Source organism: Myotis brandtii, unplaced genomic scaffold (genome assembly GCF_000412655.1).
Source record: "Myotis brandtii unplaced genomic scaffold, ASM41265v1 scaffold6, whole genome shotgun sequence".
Taxonomy (NCBI): Eukaryota; Metazoa; Chordata; class Mammalia; order Chiroptera; family Vespertilionidae; genus Myotis; species Myotis brandtii.
In genome coordinates, this window is record NW_005370271.1 from 2,734,967 (window position 1) to 2,752,884 (window position 17,918).

General features: G+C 49.2%; 1 protein-coding gene across 1 annotated transcript in view; it reads left to right on the forward strand.

Moving 5' to 3' along the window:
* The first annotated feature begins 549 nt into the window (after positions 1-549).
* CPLX2 (complexin 2) overlaps positions 550-17,918 on the forward strand; it is a 70,974-nt gene continuing 53,605 nt past the window's right edge. The window contains exon 1 of the mRNA XM_005879393.2: positions 550-1,072. The gene's annotated coding sequence lies outside the window, so the exon portion shown is untranslated. The remainder of the gene's footprint in view (positions 1,073-17,918) is intronic.

Sequence of the window (17,918 nt, forward strand, 5' to 3'; positions counted from 1 at the left end):
CACGAAATTTGTGCAAGAGTAGGCCTTCCTTCCCCTGGCTGCCGGCACCAGCTTCCCTCTAGCACCTGGGACCCCGGCTTCCCTCGCAGCCCCGGCTTCATCCAGAAGGACATCCGGTCTAATTAGCGTATTATGCTTTATATATATAACAAATGAACAATCACATGAAGGAAAAGAAGTTATTTTGCCCTCTGCTTCACACATGTACATTCATTCCGATGTAATTCAACATCTGTTGTGTGTCAGTCACCACGCTAGTAGATGGAGGAGATACAGAGAAAAATAAAATATTTGAATGAGCATGCTTTAACCTGAAGATAAAGCATAGTAGTATGGTTGGAAGAACATTCCAGCCAAAAGGAGAGCAGGTACCTGTTCAGAATGAGTGGTCAGATCATTTGTCCTGATAAGAACACAGTTGGAGAGGAGGTCCTGGGTCTTGCTGGTGAAGGAATGAAGACTGCATCTTATTATAGATGCACTATACTAATACATGGAACAGTTAGAAAGCTCTAAGGCATGGTAGATGATTGACAGGAATGATGTATGAGAGGCAGTTAGAACAGTGAGTCAAATTTGCAGCAGAGCAGGTACAAGGCCTGCATTTGGTTATTGGACACAGAAATGGAGGGGGGTGTGATATTTTCAAGGCAGGATGTTCTTTGTCCCCTAAGTAACAGGACCCTAAGTCCTCAAACTTCAGGGCAGAACTGACTGTGGGGAACTCCTCCATGTCTCCCTCTCGCTTTCACAGACAACTCTGCTGGCGCCCTCTCTCCTCCCCGTCACCAGCCCCCGCCTCCTTTCTCAGGAAGCTTGGGTCTCCCCGGGAGCAGGTCTGCCCTAGGGGGAAGCCTCTGCTCTGTGCCTTGCTGCTCAGCGGCTGACATTCAGGCTGACGGAAGAGGGGCTCGGGGTCCCCCCACCCACCCACCCCACATGCACACGTGCTAGCCCAGGCAGGTGGAAGCGCTTCCGCGGAAGAGTCCAAAAAGAGGGAGGAGAGGCGTGCCAGAATTTCGGTCCGGTCCGGGCTCCAGGTCGGCCACAGAGGAGCTGCAGCCTCCAACAGGTTCGTAGAACGCGCGCTCGCTCTCTGTTGCTGAGCCGCCACCTCCTCCGCCCGAGAGACCCTAGTCACAGGCCCGCGCCGCAGAGCTCCCTGCCGGCAGCGGCTTCCTCTCCTCGGCTCTCCTTCCCTCTCCCGTAGCTCTCACCGCCGCCGGCTCTTCCGGGCAAGGTGGGGAGCGCCGGGGCTCAGCACCACCTCGGGGGCAGTTCCGTGCACTGTGGGGGTCGGCACTGCTCGGGCAGACAGCAGCCGCCCCGCCCGCGGGCTCCTCTCCCGTTCGGTCCCAGTTCAGCACCAGGGCCTCGGAGGATAGTCCCTCGCCCCCTCAGGCTCCGCTCCTTGTCAGCTGGGCGCATCAGCACCGCGGCAGTGGACAGCTCCCGCCAGCCCCAAACAAAGCCGAGGGGCGGGGGGGCCTCCGCGCTCCATGGGGGTGGGTGTTTGCATCGCTAGGGGATCTCCGCCCGCCCCCACAGCAGTGTCAGGGGCGAGCTGAGGAGGGGGGCCTAGTCGCGATCGCTCTTCGGTCTACAGTTCGCCAAGGCCTGGCAGTACAATGGCGGGTTCCAGCTGGAAGTCAGGAAAAGGGTGGGAGGAGAGATAGGTACAGACGGTCCTGAGCTCCAGCTGGGTGAGCTGGGGAAGGAGGATGCCACCCCCTCTTCTACCCCAAGCTCCTACCTCCACTCTAGCTCAAGACCACGGACTTCCTTCCAGGAGTCTAACACCGATGCCCCAGGCTGGCAGCTGCAATCACTGACTCCGGCTGCCCCCAGAACATCCCTAGAAAGTATGAGGCTGAGTTTCCGTGGGGGAGGGGGACCAAGAAACCACGGAGAAGCCTCACAAATGGGGCAGCTACATGCTCTTCTTCCCTCCTGCCCAGGCTTCCTCTCCATACCTCCCGAGTGAAGCCACAAGGAAGGGAGGTGAGGGGAGTAGGCAGCAGGTTGTGAATAGGTTTGGCTCTGGGAGGTTGCAATTAGCAAGAAAAGAGGTTGAAGAAGTATGAGAAGCTGAGAGGTTCCCAAATAGAAAAGCCAGTTCAGCGGCAGAAAACCAAATGTGAAAGTGGAAACCTTTTCCCTGTGAGCTGAGGCTGGGAGGTCCCTTGGATCATGTGATCCTTTCCGCTCACTGCTGGTCTCACTGGGAGACCCCGCCTAGGGGGCAGAAGGGATTTGCCCAAGGTCAGGCAGCAATTTAGTAGCAGAACTGGGCCTAAAGCCCAGGCTCCCCAAATCCTGGGTCTGTTGTATAACATTCATACAGAAGCCTTTTAAAATCTGAGATGCAGGGAGAAGAGCTGAGTGGTTGTTTTTTTGTTTTGTTTTGTTTTTCTTTAAAATCCACCTTAATTCCATCTGCAAATATAGTTCCTTTTAATCGTCTTGAGCAAGCAACATTACAAATATTCCTCATTTGTGCTGCCTAGCTGCGTCAGTCTATGGAAGGCTGAAACCAAAGTGGTGTGGGGCAGCTACAGACTGATGTCCATCTCTCCTTTTCACTGAGATGCCAGGCAGAGGACAGCCCTGAGCTCAAGAGTTCCCATTCTTGAATTCAAAAAGCCCATCACCATTGCCATCTTTATGAGCAAGTTTTAAGACCACAGCCTTAATATTTTATTGGTTTCTCTGGATCTCAGATTTTCAAACTTTTAAGGACAGGTCTGCTCGTGGGTCCTTAAGCAAGGCCACCTTAGTGACAAGAGGGTAAGAAGTAAGTAGAAGACGTGAGAATCAAACACAGGTCTGTCTCCAGGCAGAAATGACGGCCGCACATACAATTTAACATTCCCTAGTAGCCACACTTTAAAAAATGTAAAAAGAAACTGGTGAAATTGATTTTCATAACGCTTTCTTTAATGCCACACATCCAAAAAATATGAAATGTCGTCAATGAGGTAGCTCACATTATTTTGTTCTTACCAAGATCTCAGAAATCCGTGTGTACTTCGCAGTTACAGCACTTCTTCCAAAGACTAGCCTCCCTCCCAGCGCGCAAAAGCCCCAGGTGGTAGGTAAATGGCTTTCATATTGGATGACGCAGGTTTGGACTCTGTATTTTTCCCACTGAGCCATCAGTCCTGTATCGCTAGCCCCACTGGATGTTCTGGGGGTGGGGGAACATCCTTTGTTGAATTTCACTGTATATTTAAAGACTTTAAAACGTTAACTTCACCATACGTATTTGACTCCTTCCGGCCCCAGAGCTGAGTGGTTTTTATTCTGAGTCCAAATCTCAGCTCTGTCACTGGCACGTGACCTTTGGCAAGTACCCTTCTGAGAAGACAAGTTAATGGTCCCACTTATGAGGGTTTAATGAAAAGCCTGCATGAGATTAGGATGGAGCCTGGCACATAGTAAATGCTCAAAAAACATGGTAGCTACCATTCCTGTTATTATTCCCTTGGTAAACATGCTCTGTGTTGGGGCACTGGCTGTGCAGTAGGGAGACAGGGAAGTGTCCTGAGAAGGACACAGACCAGCTGAGGAAGCCAAAAAGAAAACAGCTGCTCTGTGGTAAGTGCTTTAATCGAGGATACCAGGCTGTGGGCTCTCCCATACAGGAGCAATGAACTGTGGGGAAAAAAGAAAAGGACCTCAGACAGATGGGACTGTGTGGAGAGGCCTAAAGGCATGAAATCACAGCCACCAGGGTGATGTCACTGTGCCAGAGGGGCCTCGAGATGGGAACTGTGAAATGGGAATGGACAGAAAGGCTGGAGCCAGTCTCCAAAGGGCCTTTTGTGATGAAATATTTCAAACACATTTTTTTAAATAGAAAGAATAGTATAAGAAAGCCCCACTTATCTATCATCCAGCTTCAACAATTGGCTAATTTTGTTTCATCCATACCTACACCCAGTTTCATCATACACACAGAGAGACTTATTTTAAAGCAAACACAAGACATCACATCATTCAGTGCAGAAGGATTTTTAACATCAACAACAACCTTTGCCATTCGAATGTTGTTGTTCCACTAACTCGAATCATGACTTTCCCTCCTTGATCTGTTCTGAACATTCCTGTTTTTTAGCAGAAAGTTTTGAGAGAGGCCACACCATGGAGATGAACCACGTGCATTAGAGAAACTATTTCAGAAAAAAAAAAGGGGGGGGGGGTGTACATCAACCCTCAACAGGTGTGACCAAGCCAAAATTGTTTATCTTTCCTATCTACACCATGGCAGAGGACAGTAACTATTTGCAAGCTGACCAAAAGACAAATTGAGCCCCATAAAACAAAAGTGAGAGCTTCCCTTTCAAAGTAATCTGAGCCATAAGCTCATAAGAATAGAAGGCCTGAAGGGGAGTGTGTGAACCAGGAGTCAGGCTGCCCGGGTTCAAACCCAGCCATGCCACTTAGCAGCTGTGTGAACATAGGCAAGTTCCTGACCTCTCTGTGTTTCAATGTCCTCATCTTTAAAGTGGAGATTATGAGAATCACAATACTACTTATTTCAAGGGGTTCCTGTGACAATTAAACAAGTTAAAATTCTATGTATAGCGCCAGGTGGGTACTTGAAATATTGGGAGGGTCACTTTGTAAAGTATATGATTGTCTAACCACTATGCTGTATACCTGAAACTAATACAAATTTATATTTAATGTTTTAAAAAAGTTAAAATTTGTGAAGCACTTGGTGCCTAGCATTTAGAACGTGACATATTGGTTAAATAAAAATGAGTGAAAGGGGGTAGGGAAGCAGAGAACGTGTGCTGTAAAAAGTCAACTAGTTGACTAGAGCTGGACTCTGAGGGGTGAAGATCAAGCCCAAATGCCCATCTTGTTCTTTAAGCAATGAGGGGCCATCAAAGGCTTTTAAGCAGGGGGATTTGGAAGGAGAGGAAGTTAAAACCCAAAGACCCAGAGAGGAAAAGGGGCCTATCCACAGTCACATAGACAGTCACTGTCAGGGCACTGACATCTGTCCCCCCTACTGATCCAATATTGCAGGGGGCAAGGGCAGAATATAGTTTGTCCCCTCACTGCATCCTCAGGGTTAAAAGAATACCTAGGATATTCTCAGTAAATATTTGTGGAATACATTGCTGAATTGATGGCCAGAGAGAGCAGGAAAAGCCAAAAACCTTGAATCCTCAAGAAAATCCGTGCATTTTGGACAGTGGTGAAACCTCTCTCAGGAAAATAAATCAAACCCCTAGAGATGGTGCCTTGGGGGGCTCAAGCCCTTCTGAACCCCAGCTTCTGTGACAAATGCCACTGCCACTCACACTCCCCCTGACACCCCCTCAAGTTGCAACAAGCATTGCAGCACAGGGTTCAGAAGTTAATCTTGGTAAAATGCCTGAAAGATGAAAACTATTCCCCAGACATTCAGCGTAGTAATTGCCAACGCAGAGAAAATCTATCTCCACATTTGCAAGAGGCAGGCCTTTGTGTTGCACAAAAACCAGCCATTATAATTCCTGTCTTTGACTCGTCAGGAAGCTGGGACAGCCACGTGGGCAAGTAGGGTCTTGCAGTTCAACCAGCAGATGGAAGGAGACTCAGAGAAAGTCAGAGCCAGCTCCCAGGGTGCTGAATGCCCGCTTGGAGCAGGGCATGGAGCCAGGTGCTCGTCCAAACTGCAGAGAACGCCAGCCCTGGCACTCCTGGCTGGGTGGTCTTGGGGAAGTCCCACCACTTCTCTGAACTTCAAGTTCATCATCTATTAAATGGGGATAGCACTGCCGTCGCCCCTGGGCCATTTTGCTGTTGACTCTGGCAGCATGAGGTTAGGGTTGTCATCCCATTTCACAAATGTGGAAACTGAAGCCCCAAGAATGGCTCATTCATTTCTCAACACTCACTGAGCACCTCTGATGGGCCAGTGAATATTTTAGGAGCTGGAGAGAAAATGAATAATAAGAAAGGGTCTGTGTTCTTACTGAGCTCACATTCTAATGGGGAGAGAGAAAATAGTGAGTGAACAAATAATTTCACCAAGTTATATAAGTGCTAGGAAGGAACTAAAAGAGGGGTGAGCTAAGGAAAGTGGTGGCTGTTCACCTAAGGCAGGAAGGGGAAACTTGAAGAAAGAGGCATTGAAGTTGACATCTGGATGGGAAGAAGCAGCTAGCTATGGGACAAGTGTCCGGGCAGAAAATACAAAGGTCCTGGGGTAGAAGGAAGCCTGACAGGGTGCAAGATAGAAACTAAGTGAGCAAGAGAGAGAGAGAGAGAGAGAGAGAGAGAGAGAGAGAGGTAGAGAGGTAGAGATGGGGGTTGGAGGTTAACAGGGGCCAGAGCAGGAAAGCCTTGAGGACTGGGGGAAGCAGAGGCTGGCATAATCTAAACGGTGGTTGAGTCATTCCCTTGCCACCCCACTGGTAAGGGGCTTGAGAGGCAAAGCCCAGGTCAGAGTGAATGCCTGGACCCCCCCGCCCTTCAGGCCCACAGCCCCTGCTGCCATCTCTAGAGTAGGTCAGCCAAAGGGCAAACAAAGTAATGGGTTCCCCTGCTGGGAAGTAAATCCATGGGCTGGCTGGCTGTCAGGTGGGCACCACAGTGCAGGCAGCATCCTGATGCCATGAGGCAGGAGGGGGAGGGAGAAGACACAGGGCCGGCTGTGGCTGGGGTGAGATAGGGAAGAGGCACCTGCCTCAGGTACAAAATGCTAAAAACTCAGTCATCAAGGTAAACATCTGGTGCAATCAAAACAAGATTAATGTAAAATATCCATGATGGATAAAATATCAAAATTTTCAAATAAAGCCAGGATTCTAAAAAAACTAGGTTGAGGGTGAGGCAAATGGAATGAGTCATACATACACAGGATCTAATCCTGGGAGCCAGGATTGGAGCTGGTCTGCTCAGGATGAACTGAAAGTAAGATAGGATTCCTAGTAGGGGCCTCAGAGATCACTGCTCGCCTCGGCCATGGAGTCAAGACCTGAGCAGGGACCACACAGCCAGGAGCTGATGCTTGGCCTGCTGCCCCAGACACTGTTAATGTCAAGTTAGAAGAATAATTAAGTGAGCAAGAGAGAGGGTGGTAGAGATGAGGGCAGAGAGGTTGACAGGGGCTTACGTTTGAACCGACGCCTTATACTAGTAATGCTGTGGGACCCTGAGTAAGGTGTATTGCCTTTCCAGCCTCAGTTTCCCATCTGTGACCCTGGGGCTAATAAGACCAAGACTCCAGGATTCAATAAGATGCTATTTTAATTAAATCCTCTAGCACCTAGCTATTCAAAGTGTGGTCCACAGGCCAGCACCATCAGCATCTCTTGAGAGCTTATTAGAAATGCAGAACCTCAGCTGCACCCCAGACCCTCAATCAAAATCTTCATTGTAAGGACACTCTTGGCATGCATGTGAAAGTCTAAGGCGCGGACCAATCCGTGTAACATAGAGGAAGGATGCTTGACAAATGGCAGTGCCTCTGCCTACCTAGTGCTGAGTTAGATCCTGACTTCAGGCAAGAGGAAAACCCAAGATGGAAAGAAGATCCTGAGATGGCCACCTCACAACATTTTAAATGGTTATGTTTTGCAGCCAGAGAGCCTGGCTGAGCTCCTTCTATACATAACCATATAGGCCCTCTATTTGTTCATCTGGAAAATGGGAATAATAATAGCAAGTGCCTTATATGGTTGTTGTGAAGATAAAATGAAATAATATGAGTAAGACCCTCAGCACAATGCTTGGCATACACTAAGTGTTCAATAATACACACTGTTGTTGCTGGTGGGGTGAGGGTGGAAGGGAGTTCAATAAATCATTACTGAGCACAGCTAACAACAGTATAGCTCTTTGTCACTTATAAAGCACTTTTGTTTATACCACTTCAACTGATTCTCATAACACTTTGGGTGAGACAGCATGAGATATATTCATTTCACAGAGGGAAAAATTCAGGCTCAGAGAGGTGAAGTGACTTGTCCAAGTAAACCAGGATTTAAAAACCTGGAGTCTGACACTAAAATTCGTGCCAAGAATAGAGCATCCAAGCAATAACCATGGAAAAGATAAAAAATGGGAAAATAGTTGACTCTAGAGGTGGTGTTATCCCACCTCCTTATTTTACAGAAGGGAAAACTGAGGTCCCGGGAGGGGAAGAGACTAGTCCAAGGTCACTCAGACAGACCATCCCCCTGAGGTCAGAATTCAGCTTTAAAGGCTCCCAGTCCAGAGTCTTGTCCAGTGGCCAGACCCACCTCCCTCATCTGTTTGGCCAGCCTCCGCCTGCTGAGCCCAGGGGTACAGCCTACAGCCGGCCAGGGCTGGTTCCCTGGGCATGCCTGGTGGACACAAGGCATTCCAGCTCCACCTTCCCTTGCAGCCCAATCAGATCATGAGTGTGCAGAAGCCCGCGTTGCCAAGGTGAGGGCTGCAAGGTTGCTAGGACACAGTTTGGGAGCAATCAGGTGGCAAAAGAGGCCATGGATAGAGCTAGAGCTGGGGCTGGGGCTCGGGCAGAGACCAGGACTTGCCACTGTGATCTTCTCAGGAGCTGGAGGAGGACCTCCAACTCCACATGGTGGGTCAACCAATGGGAGGGTTGGTGCTCACAGCATCTCCCGCACCAGCATCTCCACACTCCACGCACCACCCCAGCCTGGAAGCTGAGTCCATTCTCTCACTACCCCACCACTCAGCAAGCACAAGTCCTGCTACCTGCCCCTCCCATGCCCCCACCCCCACTCCTGCCCCCAGAAGGAGCGCTCCAGAGCACTAAGCAAGAATCCTGTTAAAAGCCCACGCCCCACCAAGGCTCCTCATAACTGGCCCCAACAACCTCTGAGCCTCCTCCTTCTCCCCAAGGCCAAACCAAATTCCTCCGAGTGCCTGGGAAGACCGGGCTTCCTCCATGTCTCTGTAGATGCTGTTCCTTCTGTTTGGAATGCCCTTCCGGCTCCACTGTCCTCTAAGCATCCGCTTCCCAGGGAAGCCCTGACCACGGCCTCCTTGCAGTGCGGCGCCACTGACAAGCCTGCATTTGCGTGGATGCCACACTGTGTTTTAACTGTCCATTTTCCTGTTGTGTCCCCATTAGGCTGTGAGCTCTTTATGCCTCACGCCTAGAGTAAGACCAGGTTCCAGGTGTGCAAGATCAAGACTGCTCTGAGCCTCCATGCTCTCCTCTGTGAGATGGGGATTATGGCCTTGGCCTTGCAGGCTAATGCGAGTATTAGAGGCTGTGGATGTAAAGGGGTTGGCACATGGCCGATACGTGACAAGTGCTGCCGCTGCCCTGTGGTTTATGTTGACACTACTAGCGCCCCACACGAGTGCTCGGTAATGAACGAGCACTGACTGTCCTCCTCACCTGTGAGAATAATAGCTGTTGTCTGAAAGGGGTCTGTGGACAGTAAAACCCCATTCAAGTATAAGTCATAACAATTCTGATCGTTAACACTTGATTCTCACAAGCCTCCAGACCTGAAGCATCCTGACATGCTTTCTGCCCACCCTGCATTCGTTGAACAATATGTATTTAATACCAACTGTGTGCCAGGCAATGTGCAGGCTGTTTGGGACTCAGCAGGAGGAGACATTAAACACGTAATGTCTTTCCGCCTTTCTTTCCTCGCCTTCTTAAAGGTCAGCCGCAGGACCCAGCACGCAGGTGGCCCTGCCTGCGGCCGGGAGGCTCCTCTGTTCCCCAGTGCCCACTCCCTGGGCAGTCAGCAGGCTCTGCCCACATACACTCTTTCCCCACTTCCCCACCTTGCTGGCCAGAAAACAGTAACATCTGCCCTGTTTGCAATCCAGTAGCTAGTTTTAAATTCAAATACTGTCAGCTCCCTGACGGCAGGGAACAGGCCTGCCCTTTTCACTGTGGAGTCACCAGCATTTAGAACGTGGCTGGGCCCAGTCGTTCAGCCACTCATTACTTATTCATTCATGCTCTCTGCAGATAATTATCAAGTCCTGCTAAGTGCCAGGCTCTGGGGAACTAGTGGGGCCCTGCCTCACCGCGCTCCTCTCCTAGCAGTGGGATGGGGCTGGAGGAGATTGGGTTAGGAAGTAATAGTACTGTGGAATAGCTGAGACCCAGGGGTCATGGTTTCGTTTTTTTCCTTTTCTTTCTTTTTTTGTTTTTTGTTGTGTTTTTTGTTTGTTTGGTTTTTGGGTTTTTTTTGAGACTCAGGGGTTAGATGTGGGATGACCCAGGGTGCTCCTGGAAGGCTGCCGGCAATGTAAATGGCCCTTGGTCGGCTGATCTGCTGGAACCCCTGCTTCCTGGACCACCTCTGTTGTCTGGGCCAAGTCCTCTGTCCCAACCTCTGTCGACCAGACAAGAATCTCCACTTCCTTGAGGCACAATGAGCAGGGCTGTATGGAAGGAAGGGGAAACCATCGAGGAGGCAGCGACAGGCTATACTCGGGCCCCCAAGCACACATCTCAGGCCCCCGCACTGGCCAGAGCCTTGGTGTCCACCCAAGAAACGCTCTGACTGCAGAGGGTGGAAAGATCGGGGAGTGAGGGCCCTGTTCGGCTCCCCGCTCACCCTGTGGGAAACTGAGCAGACATTTCCCCTCTCCGACCTGTGTCCTCATCTGAGGACAGAGTGGGACAGGGTCCTCACCAGCCCTAACGATGCTGCGAAGGCACACTCCTCAGGCACTGTGCAGTCAGCAGGTCGCACTGGGTGCCCGCTCTGTGCCAGGCCTTGTGAAAGGCTGTGGAAACAGTCATGTAAGTCCCAATCCGTGCCTTTTGGGGAATGCTAGGCGCCTCCTAGAAAAATGCAGAGGATGGTAACTAAAATGTGAGGGCTACAACTTGGTAGACATCCTCACAAACATTATCTGTTCACCACTAACAACAATAACGTGCACTTACATGGCACCTAATGTATGAGACTGGTGCTATCAGTAGCCCCATTTTACACACAAGGAAACTGAGGATCCCAGAGATGTAATAGATTTCCATTAAGCCAGAATTCCAACCCAGATATAGCTGACAATAAATTCCATCCATTGTCACCAGTCAGAAATCACATTTAAGCCAGAAAGCAATGCTGTCAGTGGTATAATATAAGCACTGCTGAACCACTGACCAACATGGACAACTGTTGTCAGGAAGCAGGTGAGGTGGGGCCAGGGGAATGCCCGGCAGGTCTGCATCCTGCCCAGCCCCTTGCTGGAACCGACAGTATCAGTGGTGGCCTCAGGAGAGGCAAGGGCATACCTTTGGTGGGTCTGGGGTTCAGTGCCATTCAGAAAGCCAGCTTCCCAGAAGCTCTCTCCATCACCCGCAACACCTTCTCTCCTCCCCCAGGAAGCTGTGTGTCCCTGGCATGCTATCTGTTCTGCTCACTGACTGAAGGTCCCTGCATCCCAGCTCGGCCAAGAAGCAAAGGAAAGGGAACTTGCAGAGCCACCCCATGGGTGGTGCCCAGTGCCCCCCACTCCTGGTACAGGGGTCATGATGATGTTTCCTCTCCACAATCACCAAGAACACTCCTAAGTAGGAATGAGATGGATCAACTGGACAGTGTGGTGGGATAGCGTTAGTGTGCATTTTTTAGAGCTGTTTGCAACCAAGAAGCACTTCCTTGTGTGTTGCCTTATTCAGTGATGCTCCCCCCCAAAAACCTTAGGTGGCTTTATTATTCCCCGGTTCAGAGATGGGAAACGGACGCTCAGAGAAGGGAAAGGACTTGCCCAAAGACATCTAGCTGGTAGTTCACTAAGCCTGAATTTAGACTTACTTTTTCTTGTCTGTATCCGCAAGTGGCCTCTGCACCTTGCAGGTGCTTGGTCCATGCTCGATGAGTGAATGAGTGAATTCATGAACTGCCCCAGATCAACAGCAGCACACAACAGTGCTGGAACCTGGCTCTCCTGTCACTCCCAGTTCCTATGCAATTTCTGCTAAACTATGGCTCAACACTCCCCCCACCACACACACACCCACTCTAGGATCTCAAGCATCTGTGTGTGGTGTCCGTCAGCCCCTCCAGCTGCGGACAGAGGATGAAGGTGGAGCAGGCAGCCTCAGCCCCACTTCCAGGGCCCCCAAGCTCAGATCACATCCAGCGTCCCTTCATCCACATCGCCTCTTCTCCACCACCCACAACCAGCAATTCAACGTGCAGAGTTGTAAACTTGTTTCTTTAAATAAACAGTCTTGAGTTTCATACCAGATAGTCTTTTAAGAGGAGGAACGTCTCCAGGGCACCTCATATTTAGCATACAGAGAGCCGCATATTTGCACAGAGAGTGTGTGTGTGGATACAGAGATCGCTCGATCGCTGTAGCTATCGTTGCTCACCCAGATGGGAGCTATTTATGACGCTGAGTCACTCGTAGCTAATGCCACTGAGGGATTCCAGGCTGGGCTCCAAGCCCCAGCATCACAGACCCCATGGCTCCCTGCCCCCTCCTCACTGCTCATGAATGAGGAAGAGTGGTCCCCATCATGGTGCAGGGACAGAAGGGGACATTTTGGCCACAAGAAATGGAGACTCTCATCACCAGGTCCTTTTTCAAGTCACTGTTCTCCATCCAAAGCACCACATCCTCATAGATCTAGGGCTTCTAGGCAAATCCCTTCATTGTACAGGAGAGAAAAATGAGACCCAAAGAGGGGAAGAACGTGCCTCGTGTCACACAGCAAGTCAGTGACGCTGCTGGTCCCAGAGCTCACATCTTCTGATTGCTGCCTGGGGCGCCTTCCCTTTCCCTGGCCACCTCTTCAGTTTTATCTCCCATGTCCTGCCATGTCACTCCACCGAGGTGCTTCCCGTCCTCTGAAAACTTGGAGATATCACAGAGTACTTCCTTCCTTGGGCTCCTCCAGGAGGGGAGATGAGGCTGGCTTATTTGGGTATCCCCCCCCCCCATGCTTAATGCATGACCTGCACACACTGAGTGCTCAATGCGTGCACATTGGGTATTATATAAGACCAAACAGTACCAATTGCTGGGGAACACTCGTTCTCCATTTGAACAAGCACCCATTTATTTCCACCCTCTCTTTCTTGTCTCTAAGCCAGTTCTCTAACCATGTAAAAATAGACTCCCTCCCACTCACCACCCACCTCTGCCCAATTCTACAATGAATCAATTTTATTAATAGGCTTTGGGGTAGAAACTTGACAAAGGCTTTTTTGTAAAAGTCACCCTTTATCTCCCGATATAGTTCACTTCTCAAAGAATTCTAATAAACTGGTCAGGTGGGATTTCACCTTATATAAAATATTCATTACTGCCCTCTTTCCCTCCATATAGAATGTGCTTATTTAAGCATTCAGTGATGTCCATCCTGTATTATAAAATCTATTTAATTATTCTAAGAGACAGTGGGATGAGGTGGAAAGAGCACAGGCTTTGAAACTAGGGCTGAGTTAAATTTTAGCCGGCTGCATACTGGTTCTATGTCCACATTGATTGCTGAGAATTAAATGACATAATGTCTGTAAGGTATCTGACACATAGTAAGTGCTCAATGCAGGTTTGTGAATGAATGGATGGATGGAATAAATGAATGAATGACTCAGGACCCATATGGGTGAGGCACCAACTGACTCCGCAGTCTGAAGTCTTGAAGTCACACAACCCCAGGAGGGTAGTTTGAGAAGTCTTGGGGAATGGACCCCAGGAATTAGGCTGTTGATGGGGCTATCTCCAGGCTAGAGAAGATATTTCTTTCTCCAGCCCCTTGTGCAAGGAGTTCCTCAGCTCAAGGAAAAGTTTGAGTCTGGAATCTATGTTCAAAAAGGACAACTCTTTAAGAGTACAGATTGTGTCTTGTTAATTGTACAATTCTTCCTCCCCCAAACTAGAGCCTGGCTGAGTATGGAATAGGCAAAGAGAGATACACAGTAAGTATGCATTAAGTGGAATTGACTTGACTTTAGTTGAGTTGACTTGAGTGGGTTGACTTGGCTTGAACTGACTTGAGTTGTGTTGAGTTTGTTAATGGACCCAACTCTAGGGCCTACCAAAAAGAAGCTTCCTGTAATTCAAGCTTAGCTTAAACCTGATCCCACAACACAGGGGAGACCCAAAGGGTGATGTTCTGGGGACTTGTGAGGTCTTCCAAAGATGGAGGCATCTCAGAGAGGACTGAAGAAAAGAGCCATCTTGGCGTGGTCAGGGGTCACCACAAGGCTGAATTCCTTTAGGAATCTTGAAAACTTATTGGAAGTCTGCCAGGTTCTTTCCATAGTTTTAGAGTGACAGAGTCTTCTCCTCACAACAGAGAAGGATCCTTTGAGAATACCCTCATCGGTGGGAGATGGTCTCTAGGTTGGGGTGGGGGGAGTGTCCACAGACTCCGCCATGAGAGGAGAAGGCAGACTGAGGCCAGGAGCCAGGCAGTTTCATATTGTAGATGTTGGCACAGTTATAAATTGGTCCTCCTGTTGGAGTGAGAGTTTGGGAGTCTCTGAGTAAGGTATGATTCTAACTCCAGTTTTACATCAGGCATTCGTTGTGGGGAACCAGAGTGGGGAATTAGACAAGACTTCTGGCATCTCAATATGGAGAGCTGCCATCACGGTGGTCCCTCGGCTGGTTCCATCTCAGGAACTGCCCATCACAGGATGCAACCAGGCACCTGAGAGAGGCAGGGACTGAGGAAACAGTGACATTTAGTGAGCAGCAGCTACTCAAACCCTTATTGTATTTGGCTGTGTCTGTGCGTGTCTGTCTTACATGCTGGATTGGGAACCCATCAGAGGCACTACATCTCCCCCCTCTCCTATCCCCTGAAAACCTGGGTATAGGTTAGATATCAGTGTTCGATGAATGAATAATTAGGTCTGAATATGGCTTACAGCGCCAATGGAAGACTTCAAGATGGCAAGAAGGAAATTTTCAAGATTTCAACATAGCAAAGGTCCAAAGTAGAGGTGCCCAGCCAGGAAAGACAGCACAGACCCAGCAGTTGTCCCTCAGGAGTTTGGCTAACAGGGAAAATCTGACTAAACAGAGTCAAGACACAGGGAGGTGTGCTGTGGGTTTTAAATGATGTTCCTCAGAGTCCCAGGCTTGTGAGACGGGCTCTCAAGGGCCATTCTAGGTTGGGGCAAGGGAAGTTCCCAAAAAAAGAAGCTCTGGACCCAACAAATCCATTTACATTTTAAAAGCTCCAATTTGATCTGTTGCATATATTGGATTTCCACACACATTTTCATTTTTAAAGAATTCTTTGAATTTAAAAAAAAAGATATTTGGAAAGCACTTTTGTTGAAAGAGCCTCGGCATTTTAGTAGGACTGTCTGGATTCAAATCTCACCCCAAGCCTTTTGTGGGACTTCAGGCAGGTAACCCTTTGAGCTTCCATATTTTTGTCTATAAACATCTTTCTAGGGATGCGTGAGAATTACCTGAGATGCTACACTATTCCCCAAAGTCTGGCACATGTGTGATTGATGGTGTACACAATGATTTTAGGTGGTATGTGGATGAATAGTTATTATTTTACTAGCACACCAAATTCTGTGATTTATGGAAATAATATAGCATTTTCTTTTAAATAAAATTATGTCCTTCTTAAAGGGCAAGTCAATTTAAATAAAAATACTAAGTAAATAAATAGTGCGGATATGGCAGAAATCATGTCTGAAATGGGGGGGGGGTGATGAGTTAATCTGTGTAAAACACTTATCATAACATCTGTCACTTAGGAAGAGCTCAAAAAGGTTAGTGCTTGCATCCTTCTCTTGATTTTAACTCCCTGAGATGGCTGGAGCAAGAACCAAGCTCATTCACTGGGACAAAGCAGCTACCCAGGCCTGGTCTTATGGAACACAGTGAGAATGGGCAACAGATTCAAATCCAAGATGATAGCAGTGGTCAGGTCCAGGCGTGCAGCAGTGGTCAAGTCCAGGCGGGTAATAGTGGTCAAGTCTGGGCAGGCAGCTGGTCACATGATCTCAGAGCAGGTAGAGGCTTCTGAGGCAGCATTTTCCAAAGAGTGGGACCAACCGTCAGTGGTCCACCAGGCCACTTTAAGAGTTATTCAGGCTCAAGTTAAATACCACTGGGTGAGAGTTACTTCCTTTTCAGTTGATTGCATTAAGGAGACAGCCTCCGTTGGAAGAGAGCATCTCCTTAATTAAGCCTCTCTAGCACATGTTGGTCTTCTTTTTCAACAGAGGCTCAGCCCTCAGTGGCAGCAGTATCTAGCTGCAATTAAATAATAACATTGTATTTTCCAGGTATTTATTTTTACTCTTACCTTCTATTTATAGACCATGATACAGGCTTCCTGTGTATGAGAATAACCTTATGTTCCCTTTCAAATATATATATTAAAGGTTAAAAAGAGGGTTTGCTCAGTATAAAGTGAATCATAGTACAAGCAGGATGTACACACAGAGACAAGATAAAGCAGGATGTGCACACGGACAAAGACCAGGGAAACCCCAGTGCCAGAGGAGTCCGTGGCTCCAGAGCCCTTGCTGGGCCCACAAGCAGGATGCCCCTAGGCTCAGCCACAGGCTTCGAGGCAAGCCTTGTCCTGGGGAGCACAAAGGAGACCCCAGATTGCTGGGCAGGTGACCCAGAGCCTCCAGACCGAGCCGGGCGTCCAGGGACCAGGGGAGTGGCCCAGCAGCAGTCAGTACGGTCAGGGCTGCTCAGAGGATGGGTCTGGAAGAGATCCCAGGTCTCTGGTTTCTGGCTGGGCCTGCACAGGATGACCCAGCACAGGTGCAGAAGGAGCAGGAGGTAAGAACAGGCAAGGCCTGACTCTGCAGCCTGTGCCAGCTTGGTGTTCAGAGGAATCCGGTGTGAACCCAAACCACTCACGCCAGCCTTTGAGAGGGGCTGTGTATGAGATGAGATGTGTCGGTAGCAAGCAACAGAAATCAAATCTGCCCGACTCAAACAAAAGTGGGAGTGATGGAGAGGTTATCAGAAAGCACCCAGAATCAAAGGGCATGCAGGCGCTCAGGCTCAGGAAAGGACAGGAACCAGAGCCGACCAGGGCGCTGGGAGCAGGGATGGAGGCCAGTTTTTTCGAGGTTCCCCTCTGAGATGCATCAGCCACAACTGTTCTTCCCTCCTTGCACCACTCTGCTCAGGATTCACAGCCTCAGGATGGATACCAGCTAGTCTGGCTTGGATCCCATGTCCTCCTCTTGGCTGGCAGAGGGCACAGAGGCCTGATTATACTCCCTCCAAGACTGAACACTGAGGGAGTGGTTCTCAAGAAGAAAATCAAGGGGCTGATACTAAAAGAGGGAGGAATGGACTCTGGGCAGCCAAAACCATCAAATTTCCACTCTGAGGAGCCAAGGGAGGACCAGGCAATGGGGTCCCCTGGGCCTGATTCTTTGGGATTGTCCCTGAGGCTTCCTTTCTGCCACCCTGGCTGGACCAGGGCCATTGTCCCTGTCTTGGGCCAGTAGTCAGCAATATCCGAGGCAGGCTTCCAGTGAGGGGGCCCCTGGAGCCTCTGATGGGCTGGGGGAGGGAAATGGCTAAACATTTCCTTGGCCCCATGGTTGAAAAGAATCTGCCGGGATGAGAAAGTCTAATGAGAACTGACTCACTCAAAGGTTGCAAACCCAAAAGTCTGCAGGGCTCGCGGGGAGCAAATGCACGAAGGGAGCAGTGGTGACCTGGAAAACGCATGCCTGTCTAAAGGGGAGCTGCAGCCAGTTGTTGCCCTACAGGCACGTAGACCCGGTGTTGGTCAATATCCTAATTTTATTTTAAGTGAAGTCCCAAATCCAGATTTTTATGTGAACCTTCTAATTTTTAAATATTGTCAACAACCAGAAAAAAATTTAAATACTGGGCTGACCAAACAATACATACTACCAGTTTATAGCCAGCAGACTTGTACTCATCTACTACAACCCAACTGAGAAGTCTCTTCCTCCAGGAAGCCTTGGCACATTAGGAAAGAGCCCCTCCCTCTATCT